This window comes from Chanodichthys erythropterus, chromosome 6 (genome assembly GCF_024489055.1).
Source record: "Chanodichthys erythropterus isolate Z2021 chromosome 6, ASM2448905v1, whole genome shotgun sequence".
NCBI classification, from domain to species: Eukaryota; Metazoa; Chordata; class Actinopteri; order Cypriniformes; family Xenocyprididae; genus Chanodichthys; species Chanodichthys erythropterus.
In genome coordinates, this window is record NC_090226.1 from 9,236,765 (window position 1) to 9,252,824 (window position 16,060).

Below are 16,060 nucleotides of genomic sequence, written 5' to 3' on the forward strand. Positions count from 1 at the left end.
GAAGACTCTAGTGGATAGTCCTTCAGTACTGTAACATCTAATGGTTGTTGAGCTAACTTATTGTGAACAGAAAGATACTTTGTCAGCCTCTGAGTTGTGATGTAGATTTAATGCTTTAGTCTTTAACATTCTGTGAAACTCCATGAGTTGGTCTGTTGACCCAATTGTCCATCGGCAGTACATACACCATCCAACATGTTCATGCACATAAAAAAATTCTTCTCACGCCATGTTCATTCCTCCACTTTCTTCTTGGATGACTAGTGTGGTTTCTTCACTCCTCTAAACAACTGAAATGCACTCTGACTATATGAGTGGCAGCCAACAAACACAATCACACATGAAAGAAATCCTTCCCAACATTCACAGAATGAGCCTCATATAACTCCCAAATTGGCTGCCTGTTCACATGACAGTGACACTGCTATAGTGTTTTTATATGACCATACAGTAGCTGTAAAATGTCCAAAAAATAATAATAAAGGGGGTGAATGCCATTATATAAATCTTAAAAATAGAAAAAGCCTAATTTTCTTAAATTATAATTTTTAAAAGATATTTTTCTTTTGATTCATTTTATGAGACCTATTTACACAATATATCAGTCTCACATATGTTATTGCTTAAAGCATTAAGCATCAGAAACACAACAAAAAAAAACATCTCAATTATCATAAACTTCACTCTCTTTCTTTTTTTTACTGCAAAAGCTAGATTTTTAGCTACACCTGTTCTCTTCTTTCTCCAGAGGACTGGGAGAAGTGGCAGTGTGCTAATTTGATCATGCTCACACCTATCCGTCTATCCCCACAAGCACGCTGTCTGTCTGTCTCTTACTCGCTTGCACACACTCTCCGTTCACACGTAAACATGATGTTCGCTCATATCAGTCTCTTGCTGTATTGACACCCCACCAGGAGCTGCCATGGAAACCAAATCAAATATAAGATTTCACTTCTCAATAAGTGTAGTGATGACAGAAAGACATAGAGCATCATCAATGGATGGAAAGACAGCAGTAGGGAGTGAGAGAAGTACTAATTATCTCTTCATCCACTCTTGGGAGAAGGATTACATTTCATGGTATTAGATGGATATATGAATATATCCTTGAGTACATATTCATTCAGACATGAAATAACTTACTTTGAAGTCTGTCCAAGGTGAAATATGACTTCATGGGTGTTATATTGCAAGCACTGTGCAAATTTTTCACTTCATTAGCACAGTCTGCTTATAAAAAAAGATGAACAGAGAGAAAGGCAGACAGAGACAGAGAGTGTTTTGCATTAATTTAAAGGATGTTCACAACCCCACCACATACTGTGTCTTTTTCAGTGCTCTATCTCTCTCCCTCTGACTGTATAATACAGATATATGATCTTGGAACATTAATATTGCAAAAAAATGGCATTTTCACTTTTTTGACATAGATAATGTTGACCTCACTTCAGCTTTTATTCCATTTCTGCAGTGGCACTGGAGTCAATTTGTGGATTTGCATCCAAAAGATTAATTTTTAACTTGGCTAATCTGAGACATTTAAGTGCAATCCCATTAGATCCGGCCCACTAGAGACCACTATATGTTTAATGAGGATTTCACCTCTCTTTTACTCTCTCAGTATCTGATTCATTGTAAAAATGTCAGTAAGATGCTCTACTCATAGAACAGAGGACTTTGATTCTCCCTTTAGTTAGCTACTGTTGCACATGCCACACATTGTGTTCTCATGCAGTGAAAAATACATCCCGGAGCATAGAGGACATTGACAAAGTGTCGACAGACAAGACAGAGCAGGTTACTTTTGATTTGGAACAAAGTCTCAAATTTGAAATTTTTTAATAAAAAAAAAAAATTAAACAATAAATATAATTTTATGGCTCTTTAATGTGTTATGACAGATCACTGTAGTGCCTCAGTTCAGCGGCTCGTGAACCGATCATCACTTCCCCCAAGTTCATTTATAGCATCAATTAAACATGAATGAACATCAGAAGCAATGTGGTTTCAACCACGAAAGATTTCAGTACACACCATTGTTTCAAATCCACCTACGTTATTCTACTAACTCCCCTGACTGCTTTGTCGGACAAAACGGTGGATTTGGCTTTACGATTGGTTAGATCGCCTGTCAATCAAACTCCAGGGGAAGGATCAATTGTGATCAATGTGTTGAATTGTGTTAAATGTCCATTGATTTCAAGAATTAACCAATGAAAGCAATTCTAACACAATTTAGCAAGACAAATGACAAAAATGAGCACATCTTTCATTGTCACCAGTAGGTGGCGACAAGCGATTATCTTTTTGATTAAAGGTGCCCTCGAATGAAAAATTTTATTTATCTTGGCATAGTTAAATAACAAGAGTTCAGTACATGGAAATGACATACAGTGAGTCTCAAACACCACTGTTTCCTCCTCCTTATATAAATCTCATTTGTTTAAAAGACCTCCGAAGAACAGGCGAATCTCAACATAACACCGACTGTTACGTAGCAGTCGGGGTGTACGCCCCCAATATTTGCATATGCCAGCCCATGTTACCAACATTATGAAAGGCATTAGACAAGGGCAGACAGTATTAACGTGTGGATCTGTGCACAGCTGAATCATCAGACTAGGTAAGCAAGCAAGAACAATAGCGAAAAATGGCAGATGGAGCAATAACAACTGACATGATCCATGATGATATGATATTTTTTGTGATATTTGTAAATTGTCTTTCTAAATGTTTTGTTAGCATGTAGCTAATGTACTGTTAAATGTGGTTAAAGTTTTCATCGTTTCTTACTGTATTCACAGAGACAAGAGCCGTCGCTATTTTCATTTTTAAACACTTGCAGTCTGTATAATTCATAAACACAACTTCATTCTTCATTCTCTCTCCAACAGTGTAGCATTAGCAACGGAGCACAGCCTCAAATTCATTCAGAATCAAATGTAAACAATATAAAAGTATACAATACTCACATAATCCGCCGCATGCATGACGAACACTTTGTAAAGATCCATTTGAGGGTTATATTAGCTGTGTAAACTTTGTTTAGGCACTGTTTAAGGCAAGCGCGAGCTCCATGGGCGGAGAGCATGAGATTTAAAGGGGCTGCACACAGCATAAATCGGCTCATATTTAATGATGCTTCAAAATAGGCAGCAAAATTAATTAAAAAAAAATCTATGGGGTATTTTGAGCTGAAACTTCACAGACACATTCAGGGGACACCTTAGACTTATATTACATCTTGTAAAAAATGTTTGATGGCACCTTTAAGTCATTGAATCAAAATTTGATCAGGAACTAAACAAGTGAGAGTCACTGATTCATTCACTCAATCGACTCATTCAAAATACTGGCCGTGTTCAAAATTGCATACTCTCTTAAGTAATTCACAACTGCTTAAAAGTATGTTATATATTGTGTGAATCTGTGTAGTATGAATGTAATCTGGACGTACTATATTCGTCATGTTATCATGTGACCTACCTGCATCGGTTGTGTCGCTTCACTGCCATTCACAAATCCTCTCCAGTGGCCTCATGGGATAAGACGTATGTCCATCGTATGTACACTTCAGAATCTTGCCGGAAGAAGTAGGTCATCCGGGTATTTTTTGCCTACTCTTTTATAAGGACTGTGAATTCGGACATACTTCTTTTGTCACATACTGTTTTTCACCTACTATATAAGGGAAGTATGCGATTTCAGATGCAGCCACTGATTTGTTCAAGAACTAAACAAGCAACTTGCATGGGGATGCTTAAAGATGCTAAATTTATTCAAAAAAGTTACGGCTATTGTCAGTTGTGTAGGTTTCATGCATAATTCAAAATTGCTTGGATTCCTATTGAAATGACTAAATTTTTCTGTGAAAATTCTCAGAAAAATGGTAAATGTGACCACACCTTAATGGTTAATTCTGCTGTGGCTTTGTTTGGAACTATTTTTGTTGGCGGAGCAAAAATATACCAAGTAATAATATATATATTCATGTGCACTTGTAAACTTAAATGAAAATAACTTTCCCTTCCTCTTGCAGCGACATCTCTTCGCTATATGTGGAGGCATGCAAGGGAACAAAATGTAGTGCCTCACAGGACCACAGTGCATATAAACATACACATACAAACACATAAAACATAAATAAATATATAAACATATAACCTATATAAGTCTACATATTACTATGTAAACATAACCTATATAAATAATATCATCCACCTATAAGTAGCCTTGTCCTTGGGGGACAATAGCAGCAAGAGGTTAAGTGTGTGGTAGGGTGGGTGTTGAAATGTTTCTGGTTCAGGATGTAGGGGTTTGAACAGGATTCAAGTCAAGTCACGTCACCTTTATTTATATATCGCTTTTTACAATGAAGATTGAGAGAGATTGTGTCAAAGTAGCTTTACAGTGATAACTGGTATATAATTTTGGCTGCACAGCAGCTCTTAAAGAAAATGGTGTCAATGCAGGCAGATCAAATGTCAAGTCAAATGTCAAGTGTCCCCAATTTAGCAAGCCAAAGGCGACAGCGGCAAGGAACCCAAACTCCAACAGGTTACATCAGGTGGCAAACAGACTTCTGTGTTAAAATGGAGAAAAAAACCTTGGGAGAAACCAGGCTTAATTGGGGGGCCAATTCTCCTCTGGCAAACAGTGCTTTGTTACGATTCAGGTTGCTATCATAAGTCCAATAGGATCGCAACATTCAAAGTATTTATTCCAGTTCAATCCAGTTGAGGATCGTATTCATCACACCGGTATGGACTGTTGTTGAGGAACTGTGCCACTGGTTGTCGTGTCGCTGAGGCCTTCACAATAGATGATCTAGGTGACTCAATCTCTGCTGATACTTCAGGGCTGCGTTGTGGTCGTGTCAAGGCGCCAGTCCTCTGTCTCACCTGGATATGGCCCGGATCTAGAGGGGAGTGGCGTGATTGGAGTTTAGGGATCTTGCAGCCTGGAGGAAGAAGCTGTTGACCAGTCTGGCAGAGTGGGCTCTGATGCACCGGTACTGTCCTCCTGATGGCAAGAGCTGGAAGAGACTGTGTGATGGGTGGGTAGGGTCCTTCACAATGTTGGTGGCTTCGCTGGAACATTGTGCAAGGAAAATGTCCAGGATGGAGGGGAAAGGGACATAATGATTTTTGCAGCTATGTTCACTATCCGCTGTAGGGTCTTTCATGATCTGAAACACTGCAGTTTCCATTCCAGACAGTAATGCAGATGGTCAGCACACTCTCAGTGCTGCCCTATAGAATGTGATGAGGATGGGTGGTGGCAGACTTGCTCTTTTCAAAAGAAGCTGTTGGGCCTTCCTCTCTGATGACGTTAGGGCGGGACAACCAGATCACAGCAACAGTTAACGACAATGTCCCTTACTATTTTTTTTGTTTTTTTTTGTTTTGTTTTTTTTTGTTCTAGAAGCCGTTTAACTCGGACCTATGTCAAACTGGAAATAAAAGAATATCACAACTTCTGTTTCATGCTGACTTTAAATGAATAATATTTGATCACACTTACCAGCTCTCTCTGTAGTGTCTGTCAGATCTGTTAGTCAGTGTTGCTGTGCTGGGAATCATCTCTAATCATCTGACATGCAGACCACAAACATTACAGCACTCCTTCTGTAGTATGTGAAAGCAAAATGTTTTATTTACTGTGCCATTTGATTATTTTGTTTCACACAATAGTCTAGGATATGTTTTAGTTGCTAACATCTTTCATTTCAATATTTCTTTAACAGGTCGACAGATTTAATGCATCAATTCATGTGTGGTCAGTTCATGCTCTTGTGAATTGCTTCTCTTGGTTTGCTGCCAAAACAATGACACTGCAGGGGAGGTCTGAATATTTTCAGCAGATGAACATCTGAATAATCAACAATGTCTCAAAGACATCCAAACATATTTGCCCAGAGCTGTTATTGCACTCCTAACCCTGATATCTCCCAAAGTTAACTGCACACCCTTTCAGTCTCTGTTCTCTTTATAAGGCTAATTTTCCAATGCAGGCCAGTCTCGAAGTGTTGGAGACAAAAGGTCTGATTCTGTCACATCTAGAATGAGCTGCATGGGAATGGGCTGTGGAACACAGTATTTTGGGTTGGCTTTAGTTTGGACTCCCAAGCCCTGCAGGAATGACCTGGCAAACAGCTAAGGTTAGTTAAGCTCCCAGTGGGAATTGTGTCCTTCTCTGTCTGACAGTTGGGCTGCATGAATCATATTTGCTCATGAATTTGTTTACTTAGTTTAACAGTGCCTGATGTCTATAGTGTGTGACTGGACCAGGGTCATTTGGGAGTTATGGCAGGAGTGTTTGTAATTGTAAGATGCTACATGCCAACTTTATATTCTAAAGATGCAACACTTGACATTTACAGTGTCCATTTACACATATTATTGAACCTACAAGTCACAATTTGAGACATCTGTGAAGACATGAAATTTTAGACTAAAACATTGATATGCAAATGCTATAAATCTGGTTTAATGTCTAAATTGGCCTGTAACAGCATGGATTGGCATAATTAATTCTGCCCGATCTCATGAGAAAATGTGGATTTGTACCTGCAGGTCAGTGTTTTGGGAGAACTTATTCATAGCCACGTTTTCCTCATGAGATCAGGGTAAATTAATTGCAATTGCAACAAGAAAACTAGATTTTTTTTTTTTTTTTTTTTTTTTTTTTTACATTTTCTGAACAAAATATGATTGACTGTGTTCTGGGTGGTTGCTGAGGTGTACTGAATCTGTAATGCTAAATGTGTCAAGCTCTCAGGAACTAAATATAAATATTTCCTTGGCAGATTTCCTAAAGATACATTTTATAGTCTTGGTCAAACAAACAAGCTAATGAAAAAAATGGTTTCCCACCATTTTAGGTTTTAGATTTCCATGGGCAATATTTCCCATGAGCTAAGAGCTACCGATTATAAGCTATAAATCCACTGCCTGCATCATTTATGATGTCCATTGGAGAGCCATTTGCAAAGTACACTTCTGCATTTCTGATAAAGGGGTTGGATATTTTTAGCAGGGTGGTGTTTAAAAGTTTTGAAAGGGTTGGGTTAGTGCATAAACTTGGCATGCAATGGAAACTGTGATAATTTTTCTTCCCTTTTGTGACATACGTTTCTGTAGCAAGCTTGTTTTTATGGTGGGGTTGCTAGCCCCATGTCCAAATCTCCTCTTTTATCCTATCTTGAGACAGGCAGTTGGTCCTGAGAGACCCAGCTGGTGGAGTTAGCTGTAGGACTAGAGCAGCAAAAGTCAAGGTTCGAATAGATTACGCAAAAGTCCACAAAGCAGTGAAGAGGAGTATTAAGAAGGATAAGAAAGACTATGTTAGTGGACTGGCAGCTGAAGCAGAACAGGCATTATACAGCGGCAATATGAAACAAATGTATGGCATCACCAAGCGACTGTCTGGAAAGTTCAGCTAGCCAGAAAAGCCTGTTAAGGTCAGACATGGAAAGAGCATCAAAGGGATGGAGCAGCAGAAGAAACAGGTGGGCCGAGCACTTCACAACTCTTGAATAGACCAGCTCCACCAAATCCACCAGACATGACCCAGATATCTCAGACATACCCATCAACTGTAACAAGCCAACCAGAGAGGAAATCAGGAAAGCCATCACCCTGGTGAAGAATAGGAAGGGGGCTGGACCTGATGACATCCAAGCAGATGCCCTAAAAGCAGACTTGGATGCATTAGTGAAGATGCTGTATCCCCTCTTTGAGAGGATCTGGGAAGAAGAGGAGATTTGGGCAGACTGGAAATAGGGATAGCTCGTAAAGAAAGGGGATCCCAGAAATTGTGCCAACTGTAGAGGCATCACACTCCTGTCTGTACCAGGGAAGGTTTTTTAATCAAATCCATTGTCTACCCACAGTTTCGAGATCAACAAGCAGGTTTCCAGCAGAAGAGATCATGCACAGACCAGATCGCAACACTCCGCATCATAGTCAAACAGTCCCTGGAGTGGAATTTCACCATGTATATCAACTGTCTTGACTATGAGAAGACGTTTGACAGCTAAGATCGAGAGACCCTTGTGAAGCTCCTTCAACACTATGTCAGTTAATTTGGTTAACCTGATTCGAAAATCTTATGAATCACCAACAGCCAAAATCACCAACAGCTTCCAGGTGAAATCAGGAGTTAGACAAGGATGCCTGTTGTCACCTTTCCCATTTCTTTTTGCCTTTAACTGGATTATGAAGGAATCCACTAGAGAGCAAAGGAACGGAATCCTTTGAACCTTGTGGATCCAGCTCAAGGACCTGGACTTTGCTGACGACCTTGTACTTCTCTCCCACAACAAACAGCAGATGCAAGAGAAGACTGATGTAGTGGCAGCTATTTCATCTCAGATTGACCTCAATGTTAACAGAGATTCTCAAGCAAGGATCCAGTCATGCTGAATGAAAGTCCCCTGGAAGAAGTCCAGTCCTTTACCTACCTGGGCAGCATCATTGACCAACAGGGCGGCACACACGCAGATGTCAAGGCAAGGATTGGCAAAGCAAGAGCGGCCTTCAAACAGCTCAAGAACATATGGAGATCCAGAGACATGTCCATGTCAATAAAGTTCCGCCTATTCAACTCTAACGTGAAGCCAATGTTGCTGTATGGAGCTGAAACCTGGAGGATGACCAAGATAGGTCTAAACCTTCATCATCAACTGTCAGCTGTCAGGAATCTCTAGATCTGCTGCCCTGGCACCATCAGCAATACTATCCTTTGAGAAACGACACACCAACTCCCTGCTGAAGAAGAAATCAGGAAGAGAAGATGTGCCTGGATAGGGCACACCCTTTGTAAACCACCAGCCAACATCATATGATGTGAATAAAACTGGCAAATGGTCAAACAACACAACCATTTTAAAAATTCAGTGTCCCAGTGCATGTTGGTGAAAAGGCAAATGGGACTGAACTGAATAAATTGGTGTAGAAACTAATTTCTCTCAGAAATTGCCAGTAAATTACACAATTAATTATAAAAAAGCAAGTTTCTTATTGAATTAAGTAGAAAGAATGAAATCATTTTCTTGTAAAATGTACTCAAATAAATCATGTATGGCTGAAGCTTAACTAAATTGCTTGGATAAATGCTATAACCAACTGAGCTGAATCTTTTGTAGTTGCCCACTAACTAGTCCAAACACATGCTAAACATTAGTTTTTACCATGCATATAAAATAAATTAAGTCAGCAGGAAGCAGAGGCCAGTCATTGCACTGACATTTGTAACACATATGCTTTTTAAATGGAAATATCTATTATTTATGTAAATTAGCCACCCTCAACCCAAGCACAAGCATCACTATTCACCACAAAAGTTACAAAAATTCTTCTAAATCCCCAAACAACAGAACATTAAACACTAAGAACATCTTGCTTAAAAGCACTAACTTTAAACATTTACTCTCCCAATCCAGGCCCATGCAAAACATGCTGGGAATTAGAAATCCCTAGACCAATTTTAGCAATTCTATGCTAAACAACAACACAAATGGATTCTGCAAATTCTGTAAATGTATTATGTGCAATAGATTGCACATAATGTCAAAAGTTGGGACAAATTCTGTATTTTTGAGCATTAGCTTATGTAATTCTGTGCATTATTATTTTAAGTAAATTAAGCAAGCCAAAGGTTTATTTGATATTTTGTTTGGTTGACTTTCTGTTCTGAAGTTCTAACAATACCTTATAATTTGATAGAACTTCAGAATAGAAAGTCAACCAAACAAAATATCAAATAAACCTTTGGGGTTTTTTAAGCATTATTTATTATAGGAATGATGTTTCAGTATATCTGCAGAGGCCCCAGGCTCCCGTTTCACTAGCGGTGCAAAATCTCTGATTGTTCAGCATATCTGGATTCAAAAACATGACCTTGAATTCAGCACATCCACAAATTACTCCAGCGCTTCACCTCAGCACATCCATCCTGAGAGACGGTGGACTGCAATTCTCAAAAGCGCTCAATAATAAACCCTGATTTGAGAAGCAGAGATTCCTCAGAGTCTGAATTGCCTGTTACTCTCAGCGGGAAAGGAAGATGACAATGATAGAGTCCGCCGCCTGTGCATTTTGTCATCAAAAATAATAAATGTCAATTTCCAACCAATCCAAATATAAGCTAGTATTCAAACCGGTAATCACTAAGATGAATAGATGTGAGTGTGCAAGGTCTACTTTCTCTCTGACATTAATGGTTTCATAGAAGTGGAATCAATAGTGGCAAGTTTATAAAAAGTTGCTGTGGATGTAGTTTGTGTGTATGTGTTTGTTTATACAAGACTGCCTGACATCCAAATTATGAGAGCTATGTAATAACCAATTTCTGATTCCTGCTGATATTGATGCCCCAGGGATTTTTTTCTTTTTCTTCCCAAAAACAATCAGTCTATTTCTCCTTGAGCACCGGGGACAAGATTTCATAGGTAATTATTAAACATTCTGCTTGGCACCTCAGGAGATAAACCCATTGCAAATGATGCCATTTCCAAAGCCAAGCTTCTTGTGTTATAAAAGAAGCAAGATTACAGTGACTAGAAAATTTGAATAATCCCCTTAAGGAGAAATTTGTGAAACTTAATCAAATGTTATTGCCACAAAGCTTGCTCACTTCATTCTATATATCAAAAGACCTAATTTTGTTTGTCACAAGCAAAATCTGTTGAAACGACCAAATTGTTCCTTGTACCTTACTGTGATATCGGCTAATTAGATTAATCACACTAATGCCAAGAATCATAGAACATGTACGCTACTGCTACTAAATTAGCTGTCTAAATTTGTAATTTAATATTTTAATTGTGCTTACCAGCCCTGCTGCCTACACATTATGGACAGTGTTACTCTGTAAATAACCACAAAGAAAAAAAAAATATTGCAACTAATTATAAGCGAAGACACTTATAATAAACAGACATGGTAACCCTCAAAGAGAGCGCACTTTGTTTATAAGCAGCTTTACTGTCAATTGGTTTTTATTTAAAATATCCAAACGTAATGTATTTTTGGGTTATGTTGCTCAAAAATTAGCGGACACCAAAAGTGCTCAACTGTGTTTTTCTTATTCACAGCCGCGAGACTGTCGATCATCACAACTCGTGCACCCATACACAGAGAATTTCAAACTTGCCAGACTTTTTTTGTCAGCCAAACCTCTAAAATAAAATATTTATTTCAAGTTCTCCCTAAGATTTTAAGTAATATTTCAATAATTTAACAACACATTCGCATGTTCACGATTCTCTGATGTTGGTTAACAGTTAAGGGACATGGTGATAATAAAATATGAGGTGGGAGGAAAAATTATATGTCAATGTTTCTCCTGAGAAACTTTGCGTTCACTTGCAAAACTTTTGAGTTCCTTGCGAGCGAATGCAATGTTTCTCGGGGGATCGTAAATGTTTTGTGAGCAAATGTCCCCTTTAGGGGATCCATATAAATATCACATGACATGGTAAACAAATAAAATATTTCATATTTTTAGTGTTTTGATTGTTTTTATTTTAAAATTCTTTATTTTAATTATTAGTGTTTCGAGAATTTATGGCCACTGTGGGAACACCTACGCCTGTCTATGAATATTAATTTTGAATATTCATTTTTACTCACAAAACTCCTGCAGCTTCCCCACAAACCCCAAAAGGGTTCGCAAACCCCACTTTGGGAAACCTTGATTTAGGGGATTTACTCCAGCGTTTGTTACAGTATATCCGAAAATTTTTACAGTGTGCATGTTGCCAATTATGTTCACTCTGACGCTGATATATATTTGCCGCACAGGACACACAGAAAGGTCGGCCCGAGCTTCCAGCATGTTTTGTCTGTAAACGGCTCTCCAAGCAAACCAAACAGAGCTGAAACCCAACCCGCACAGCTCTTCGCTTTGAAGTCCCTGCATCCTGACAGTAGAGTGCCTGTGCGAGGTCCGGGACTAAAATGTGTTCATTTTTTTCGGCAGATAGCCCAGCGACCTCCCTCCATGTTTCTAATTAAACTTACGGCTAGTCCCTCAGTACCTCCACATGCATTGTCGAGTGTTCGACGCCACCGTGGGTAATCCTTTGAAAAGGGGCTTAAAGATTTTCAAGGGAGTCTTCTTCAAACTAGCCACCATCACCTTATCCGCACTCACATGGTGATGGGGATAAATGAATTTCTGGAACAGCCTTGGCTCAAGTGTGCACACATACACACAAGCTTAAGCACACACACATACACATGCAGATGTGATTTTCAAATGGAGATTATATTACATTTCATTTCACTGACTCTCTGCACAACGAATTTATTGAACTCAAAGAAAGCAGACATAGTGAAAAACAAGAAGAATGAGTTCATTAAGATCACAGAATATTCAGAGGAAACAAATGCAGATGACCCTTGAACCAAGAGGGAAATTACCAGATGGCCTTTACCCCCGGCTCAAACTAAAAGATGATGGCTGATGACACTTCAAATATTTTAATGATAGGGGGAAAAAAGTCTGCCAATACAGAGATACACAAAGATTAAATACAATCCAAAACGGCTTCACATGTTAGTTTATGCATGTGGCTGAGGCTTAGGGATTTAAGAACATAGTTAAAAGCCAATCATTGAGAAATCTTGAAGGCCAAACACATAAATGTGTAATGTGATAAAGAGTAGCACTTAAGATATGGATGCTGTTTTTCACTGAGAATGCACTAAAAAAAGGAGCAAAATGGACTGAGCATAATGGCCCAAACAATAAAATTGCTTTTAAAGTCTTTGAATTATCTTTATTTGAGGGTTTTGCTTTTTCTATGGAAATGCATAGCCTATATACTAATCTTAGACTGTAAAAAAAGATGGATGCACCCTTAAGCTGAGTTCAGACTGCACGATTTTAGCCCCGATTTTGGCTCGCCGACAGGTTTTGAGAAATCTCTGACAAATGCCCGAAATCACAGGCAAATCGGTGCTCGTTCACGCGAGTGACAATCACACAGTGTGAATGAGCAAAGACGCGATCTGAGAGAATCACAGATGAGTCGCCGACGCCCGTGAGATATTTGGCATGCTAAATATCTGGACCTGTCAAAATCTAGCTGTGTGAAAAGTGTTCTGACTGAAAACTACATCGGCGATGACCGACAGCCAATGAGAAAGCAAGATGCAGAGCAGCGGGGAGTTCGGGGAGGAGTTATAGACCACTCTCGTTGCAGAACACACAATTCCTTGTTCCTCACGTCTCCCCAACCATTTCTGAACTCCTCCATATTCTTCTTTTCTTTTTCTTGTTTTTGCTGCAAATCAGTGCACAGGCTTCTTGCGGGCAACCATTTTTAATAATAATCCGTCTCACGTGAGAACTCCGGTCTTGCACGCGTGATATTGCGTCGTTTCCTTGTCACATCTCGCGTGTGTTTTGTTGTGAAACGTAGTTTGTGTGCCAGACAGAGTTGTTGGCGATTCTTCCTATTGTAAAGTCATGCAGTGTGAAACCTTCTTTCGCCGATCCATTGTGCAGTGTGAACACAGCAGTGGCCAAGATAGTCATGCAGTGCGAAAAGAACAGTGACCCGACTTTGAAAATCGTGCAGTCTGAACTCGGCTTTACTCTCTTCCATTGTAGTAAGTGAAGCTGTCAGTGTGCCAATATGGTGCTGACATCTTGAGTCTCACATCTGCACATAGTTAACTTGGAGCCCGAGTCTAGCAAGCGTGAAGTGGAGCCGCGATATCAAGATCCCACCCACACTCCTGCAGAATCGGTTAAAAGTGCAGAATAACTCATTATGTCGCGTAAGATAAACAGTTCTGGAAATGTGGAAATTAAAGTTAAAGGAACACTCCACTTTTTTTTGAAAATAGGCTCATTTTCCAACTCCCCTAGAGTTAAACAGTTGAGTTTTACCGTTTTCGAATCCATTCAGCCGATTCTCTGGGTCTGGCGGTACCACTTTTAGCATAGCTTAGCATAGTTCATTGAATCTGATTAGACCGTTAGCATCTCACTCAAAAATGACCAAAGAGTTTCGATATTTTTCCTACTGTATTTAAAACTTGACTCTTCTTTAGTTACATTGTGTACTATGACCGACGGAAAATGAAAGGTTGCGATTTTCTAGGCCGATAAGGCTAGGAACTATGCTGTCATTCCGGCGTAATAATCAAGGAACTTTGCTGCCGTACCATGAGTGCAGCAGGCGCAATGATATTACGCAGCGTCTCTCACAAATGTCTCCATGGTTGCAAGGCACGTTCCCAGTGCAAACGGGGTCACAGGTGCTGCGTAATATCATTGCGCCTGCTTTTATAGCATCAAATAACTAACTCAAAACAAATTATTTAAAGAACGAACACTTTAACTAACATCAGCGTGATAAAAACGGCATAAAATGACGAAAACCATCTTTGGGAAAAAAAAATTTGACTGTTTGTCCCATTACATTACACTTGAGAGGGCGGGGTTTATGACCTATACTGCATTCAGCCGCCTGGGGGCGATAGAGACGCTTTGGCTTCACTTGTCCAAGTGGGGCTCGCTAATTGATTCAATTCAATTTAGGGATGCATGATTGGTTCTCTGTTATTTATTGGACAAAATTAGAAATTAATAGATTTATTGATATTAAACAATATTGGATGTTTAATTGCGCAGGCTCATTTTCCTTATTTTCCCTTATACATTTAGATCTGCTTTTAGATTTAGATCTACATTTTTACTGCCATTACGCTCACTTAAAATGATTTAAATTACTAATAATTTATTATCAACAATAATAGCAATAATAATTAATAGTTACACTGGGTTCAGCCTGCTGGTTAATTTTATTGGGTTATTTTTATTATATCTGAAAATTAATATCCATTTTTATGTGATGCCTAAATAATTTTTTTTTTAAATTAATTTATTATAGAATTTTAATAAATGACATGTATCAGTTTTCAGTCATAACATGAAAATAATAACTTATTTTAATATATTTGCTTATAAAATTATTTAATCATAATCATGTATTGTCCAGAATTTTAATATCGGTGCATCTCTAATTCAATTTTTTATCCATCATCAGTAGGCAGCCCTATATAAAATATATATAAACATTGTGTAAAATGCACAGATGTTATTATGAAGAAAGCTGAAACAGAAATACACCTGAAAACCCCATGTAAATAGCTTTTTGGGTAATCATAGGCACAGGTTACCTGGAGACACGGCTTTTCAGCAAGATCTATTAATCGCATTCATGAGAATGAAATTCAGGCAGGAGAACAGAGTCCTAAACAGCCTGTTCTATTAGAGCAAAACAAGACAGGAGCACAACTCCAGATGTCTCGCGCTCTCAAAGGGACAGAGATACGGACAGAGTAAATGAGTGGGAGAGAGGGAGGAGAAGAAAGAAGGAGAGGAAGAGACTGAAATCACAGATGGTTTCGAGGCCCACTGGGATGAGGAATTTAAGATGAGTAGTTTTCCAACACTTCAGAAAACTCTTTTCAAAACTCAAAGTGAGTCACACGCACGGAAGGCTTTGTGAATATCAACGAGGCCAAGAGTGGCTCTCTCAATGATTGTGTCATTACAGCCATAGACCAGGTGTAGAAGCATCTGTGTGACCAGATGATCTGGCTGCATGGCAGGCTAATATCCATGACATTGTTTATAGATTTGAATATAAAAAGATAAGTACATCAAATAATCATCATTTCTGAGGATGTCTCTTTATACATTTTTTAATCATGTGCTCTAGTCACAATCTTCCATATGAAATATAAACCATGTTTCTCTGACCTGACTGCATTATGCATTAGAGGCAGGAATCAGCAAAACTGTGTATTGATTTCTGTGTATCGTATTTCAAATTGATTCATAGATTTATAATACAGTGTAATACAAGCCCCAAAGGACCTGCAAAGTAGGGCTGCAACGATTAATCGCGATTAATCGTTTGCAAAATAAAAGTCTGTGTTTACGTAATATATATGTGTGTGTTCTGTGTATAATAATTATGTTTATATAAATACACACACATACAGGTATAAAGTTTAGAAATATATGCACG

At 38.7% G+C, this 16,060-nt stretch overlaps 1 pseudogene; it reads left to right on the plus strand.

Moving 5' to 3' along the window:
• Nucleotides 1-6,970: 6,970 nt before the first annotated feature.
• Nucleotides 6,971-8,851, plus strand: LOC137021854 (uncharacterized; annotated as a pseudogene).
• Nucleotides 8,852-16,060: the final 7,209 nt, after the last annotated feature.